General features: G+C 36.9%; 1 non-coding gene across 2 annotated transcripts; it reads right to left on the reverse strand.

Moving 5' to 3' along the window:
• Window positions 1-1,144: 1,144 nt before the first annotated feature.
• LOC101307079 lies at window positions 1,145-5,939 on the reverse strand. Of its 2 annotated transcripts, XR_185475.1 has the most exons (5): window positions 5,131-5,939; window positions 4,823-4,860; window positions 3,773-3,878; window positions 1,605-1,701; window positions 1,145-1,376 (listed from the first exon to the last, which is right to left on the reverse strand). It is a non-coding gene; the product is annotated as an uncharacterized LOC101307079 (transcript). The 2 variants fall into 2 exon arrangements; XR_185476.1 differs by lacking the exon at window positions 3,773-3,878 and having other exon boundaries at window positions 1,261-1,376.
• Between the last annotated feature and the right edge of the window lie 414 nt (window positions 5,940-6,353).

The raw sequence follows: 6,353 nt of genomic DNA on the forward strand, positions 1-6,353 counted from the left end.
GACGACTCAACATTATATCTAGTAAACTTTTGTCAACTACAGATATTACCATATTCAAATAAACTTCTTGCAATCATTTATATAATCCAGGGCTACAACTATAGATAGAATGAACCCAGTAACACATAACAATTTGATTTTCAGGTATATGGTGTCCCTAAAGTTGCCTTCCTTATTTTCAGGTATATGAACACCTAGAATACTCGATGCTAACAGGGTAACCTCCTTCCATATTGGTAAACTTAAACTACATGACAGATGCCAAATTGAATATAAAAAAGAAACCATGACAGAACAAAAACACTAATTTTGCAGTAGGGGAAATCTTTACTTACCTGAACAATTTGCACATTTGTTTGTGGATGAGTATTAAAAGAGCTACACACTTAAATTCAACCAATCAATCAAATCAAAACCTTATTTTTTAAGATTTGATCAGATACTCCAATATATATGATAAGCAAATAAAATTCCACAATCAACTTCCTGCATTCCTAAAAAGAAAAAAGAATAAAGTTGTGATTAGATCGGGTAATAGATTGAGATATCAATATGAAATTGTAAAGAGAGGATATTGGTACTGCACATTTCAATTTTTCCACAGAAGAATCGGTTTAGCATATAAGCCTCAGACCATGTTAAAAAAAAAAACACAAAAACCTACACACGGAAAGAGTTCGAAACTTGAAAAATCCTGTTGCAAGACTGAACTGTCACTTTACTATTAAAAAACATATGCAAGTAAAACAGGCACATACGTAAAGATGATACATTCTCACAAACCAATGCCTTGTCAACTTTTACTAGATTAGCATGTTCATTCCCAAAACTATGTTCTTCAAAAATTTTCATTCTAGAAGATCTAAGTAATGAAACAAATTAAACCTAAAGAAAAAAAGGATAAAAAAATCAGCGCCAGAAAACATAAAACAAATATTCAGTTGGAACAAACATTGAAACATAAATTACCTAAATAAGAAGACAAAAGTAATAGAATGAAGAACACTAAAGCAACTTACTATTTTACCTAAATAAGAAGACAAAAGTAATAGAATGAAGAACACTAAACCCTGATATGCCGGCCCGCGCGATGCCGCGGGGTTTTATATTTTTCTCCGTTGTGCAGGGTCGTTTTTTTTTTTTTCATATGGCAAGGATGATAATCTGTATAGAAACTACATCAACAAAATAGGATATATAAATGACACTGATTTGAAAATTCTACTTCCTAGTGTTGCATTGATTTCTCATGGTTTTAATAGTAGTTCATCACTAAGTTCCTTGAAGACATCCGAGCACTTTGGACACCTTCTGGTCCCTCTAGGCTTCTGTTAACTCTGCTTCAAAGTTGCTGAACTTCTCTTCATCTCCTGCTCCTGCAAAGCTTTTTTGTGCTTGTTAGTCATATCATTAATTCAAAGTTTTCTAAACATAACTTACTCAAGCATCTATTAAACATACATCAACAGAAGCCTGGGACATACTTTCTAAAGATAACTTCATACCATCAACATATTCAACACCAACTGCTATCAACAGAAAAACAAAATACAAAAAACAATGCAATATACAAATTTGTAGTGCACTTTTGTCCGGGGACATACTTGTATCAGTCACTATTCTGCTTTCATTAACTTCCTCATCCTCACTGTAAGTCATCCTCAAACTCAGTTGTACCAATCCTCATATGTTATGTTCAACCTGCACCCATGTTCACACATTATTACACATCGTACAGGATTAAGATTCAATTAGCTAAGTAAACAAATATGAATCAGAACTACCAATTGGATATAGAGATAAAAAATAAAAATAAAAAAACTTTATCCATTTTGTTGCAGCTAAGAAGACGTCCTCCCTACGACTTTTATTTGCCAACAAAGCTGTAATAATTGTAATAATAAACACAACCAAGGCTAAAGAATTTATACCGATGAAGAGATTATGGAAACCACCGATTGAAATACCTTAATTTGTAATGACTCTTTAAATTTCTCCTTAGTTTGTCACTGAAAACTGCATTTTTATTGGCTCTCACTACTGGAAAAAGACACTTAATTAGGAGACGGAATAGTTTCGTCTCCTAAGTAACAAAATTCGTCTCTTAAGTACTTAGGCGACGGAATATTCGTCGCCTAAGATCCGTTGCCTAAGTGGCGTGAGGTAGGTGTTAGGACGACAAAAAATTGAGTTCCGTCGACTAAAAATTACTTAGGCGACGGAATAATTACGCGACGGAATTTTTGTCGTCTCCTAAGTACTTAGGCGACGGATATTGTTTAATGACAAAAAAAAAAATATTTTTCCCCTAGGCGATGGAATTATTGGATTCCGTCGCTAAGTCTGAAAAAAAAAATTAAAATTAACATCGCCGTTGCAGTGGCCTCTGCCCCAAATACCACCACCACCACCGAAATAGAAACCATAACACCGCCCCCAAACTCAACCAGTCCAACCCTAAAATGTATCACATCTTCCCCAAAACCATCAAAAATCCATATCAACATATATTGATTTATTCCTATCCAAACCAACCTCACCTATTTCTCTCCCTCTAAACCCGAATGGACGGCGGCGGCCCACTTCACTCTCGCCCGTCAATCCTTGCTCGCCCCCGATCAGGCCGACCCGAGCGTCGCAGCCGCTGACGGCGGCGTCATCAACCCGCGTGTCCGCCTCATGTACTTGACCAACGATGGAGGAGAGCGGTGGTCTTGCCGGTGAACATGGGGACCTCGCCGGAGAGGCAGTGCTGGAATCAGTGTTGAGGGGGATGGAGGGTGTGAATGAAGCCATGAGTTTGAAAAGGGGTTTGAAATTAGGGAAGAGAATGAGAGTGGAGAAGAGAAGTGAAGGAAGAGAGGGAGCTAGGTGGGAGTCTGGAGAAGGGAGGGGAGAGGAAGAGAAGGGATTGAGAAACAAAAATGAAAGGGGGCGGAGATGAGATGAGAGAGAGGGTGAGGTTAAGTTTAATTGGATAGGGTTAGTTTTAATGAGATGAGAGATGAATTTTTTTTTGAAAAAATTTAGTTTGAATTTAAGTTAAAAAGAAACGAAAATTTTTAAATTTTTGGTTTGAGTTTTCCTGAAATGTTTTGGCGGAAATGTTGCCGCTAAAAATTTCGGTACTTAGGCGACGATAAGTTATACTTTCGTCGCGTAAGTAATTAATTATTTTATTTTATTTTTAAAAAAATAATAATTCCGTCGCCTAAGTAAAATTTTCCGTGGTCTAAAAATTTTCCGTCGTCTAAGAGATTTTTAGACCACGGAATACATTTTCGTCGCCTAAGTAATTAATTTTTTATTTTTTTATTTTTTAAAAATAATTCCGTCGCCTAAGTAAAATTTTCCGTCGCCTAAGTATATATTTCCGTCGTCTAAGAGATTCTTAGACCACGGAATACATTTCCGTCGCCTAAGTAATTCTTTTTTTTTAAATAATTCCGTCGCCTAAGTATATATTTCAGTCGTCTAAGAGATTCTTAGACCACGGAATACATTTTCGTCGCCTAAGTCCTTCTTAGGCTACGAAACTATTTTCCGTCGTCTAAGTCGCACTTAGGCCACGAAATTAATATAATTCCGTCGCCTAGGTTCTTTTTTCTAGTAGTGTCTGCACCCAAAATGAGAATAGAAAAAAACAGGATTAGGGGTAGAACTAAAAGGAAAACATGAGAAATATTGAGAATTTGGAGCTGACAAGTGAAAAATAAAAATAAAAAATAAAAAAGCAGCACACAAAAGATAAATTAGTAAACAATGATATTACCTTGTAGTCACCAGTCTGCCTCCAAAATCATATCAAACATAGAAACGAAAGTGGGAACAGAGCTCTCTCTCTCCTTCCTAGACTTTGGACTTTAACCAAAAGAAATCTGCAATTATAAAGGAACAGAGGAAAAACAAAAAAACCTGATGGTAAAATTGCTGCAATTTGCTAGTTTACTCTAAAGAGGGTAAGATATGGTTGCTGCATATTTGATTTCGAACCTTGTTGCAAAAATAAGCATGCTTCATTCTTAAGTAATAAAGATGCTTATTACCATGAGTATACATCACCTTTCAGGCAAGCTCCCGAATAGGAGAATGCTAATTTTTTCAAAGTATATCAAATAGCCAAATCTAACGGAAGTGATGAGGTACTATCAGAAGGGTAAATAAACACAACAGGAAGGAAATTAATTACTACTGAACCAAACTGCAAGTAATCAAGTTACATCCTAAATCCTACACCACTGGACACAGTAAACTAACATACAGGAGTACTCAAACAATAAATGGAAATCAGTAACAATTATTCATCTAAGTGGCAATCTAATTCAGCACAAAAAGAATAAAAACATATGTAATATTGAACACAACTGAGAATGAAACTATTTAACATACATGGTCTTCACGTTTTCTTTTCTAGCACTTCAACACCTAAACAAATGAAGTTAATGTCAATTAAGGTCATTATCAACTATCTTATATAGAATACTGGAAACTCCAAATAGTATGAAACATATATTTACTAATTACAAAACCTGGATTGAAACAGAACTTGTTAATGCTAAAATTTCAATAGATATCAAATCATAGCATGTAGGACTAAAAGAAAAAGTAAATTAACCACCATAACATATTAATGATACATTTGTCCAGTGGCATGTCCTCACCAAAATTACTGCCTTAACAAAAGCAAATGAGGTTTTCTGATCTTACCTTGCACCCCTTAAATACTGCACAACTTCCCAACTCAATGAGATTTAAGCTGATTGACATTACAAAACTAAAGAGGAAGACTTTACCACAGTAAAAGGGAGAATAATATTACTACCTTACGAATTGATCATCCTCAAGAAGCTTTGACCAAATCTGCAATCAATGAAGAAGAATAGTCATACAGACATATGTCAAAATTGTAAACTTGATCTCTAACTACACCCAACAAAATGCTTCCACCAATACTGAACAATATTACACAGTACTCTACTGACCAAAACATTCTAATAAGACAACCCAACACCTGGTAGTACTGTCCCACAAAGTACGACGACCCTACCAGCTCAAATACGCACACAAATACAAAAATACATACACAAAAAATTACACACTGAATAAGAGTACATAGAGACTGAATCTGACCTGAACAACATTAGCAGGTACAGGATACGAACTCGCCATTGCTTCCTCCAACTCTCAAAGCATGCAATCGCACTACACGAATTTGAAAACTCTTTGCTAAAACCCTAACTCACTGATCGGCCACAGATCCGGCTATATCTCTGAAACCCTAAACCCCAGCTTCGCGGCGTCTCGGGATTCCCTAACCTCACCGACCTCCAACCTAATAAAAAATTCAATGAATGAATCATGAAAGAAAGTGATGACAGAACCGGAGACGGAGGCAGAAACGGAGGCGGAGACGGAGACGGAAGCGGAGGCAGAGGCGGACGATGATTTCTTTCTCTCGGAAGCTTGAAGTGAGAACGAAGCGGTGGAATCCCCCAACTCGAAGCTCTCCAAACGGATTTTTCGGATGATGAAGGTAACTGAGACAGACAGAAAGAGCCTAATCCCTCAAAAACGTCAGATCAATTTGAGTGAAATCAAATCAGATAGTGAGAAGAAAGGGAGGATTCAAATCCAAATTTGCACATGCACATCCAAATTCGCACATCAAAAGCAAAGAATCACCAGGTTGTTCCTCTCGAAACCAATCACTGAAGTCGATAGCCAGAAATTGAAGACCCGTTCGTTCCAAAACCAACACAGCAATATCAGATTGAGAGAGAAAGCGAGAGAGCAAAAGCATGCAAAAGCAGAAGGATAAGAGAGGGGAAAAGGAAAAGGTCTAGAGATCGATCTCGATTCTTCTGGAGGTGTGCCGAGAGAGAGAACTGATTAATGAAGAAGAAGAAGAGAGATCGCTCAAGAAATCCAGGTCCAACAGCGAGATGCGATGCAGGCCCAAGCCCGATTCTTAACAACAGTTAGGCGGCGCGAGGCCGCATAATATCTAGTTAAATATGTATGTTGGCGAAAGTTATTTGACAAAGATGAATTTCAAATCTGCAAAACAGGAATGATGTGGTTGTTTATTCATTGAAGATTGCCTTAAAATGATAAGTGGATTTGGATACGAGTCAGTCATAGGTGTGGAAAGGAAATGGAAATGCATAGTTAGTTACCGATATTCGGAATTAGGATGAATTAAAGAATGTGTTAAGATATAAGTCTCATCTCAGGAAAATAAGACTTTGCTTGTGGGTTTATAAGGGTTTAGGTCACTCCATTCATTGTCAATTGGTTTTGGATGTGAACCCCAGACTACTTTATTATAGTATCAGAGCGGGTTACTCGTGTCC

The sequence above is a fragment of the Fragaria vesca genome, unplaced genomic scaffold (genome assembly GCF_000184155.1).
Source record: "Fragaria vesca subsp. vesca unplaced genomic scaffold, FraVesHawaii_1.0 scf0513038, whole genome shotgun sequence".
In the NCBI taxonomy this organism is placed as follows: Eukaryota; Viridiplantae; Streptophyta; class Magnoliopsida; order Rosales; family Rosaceae; genus Fragaria; species Fragaria vesca.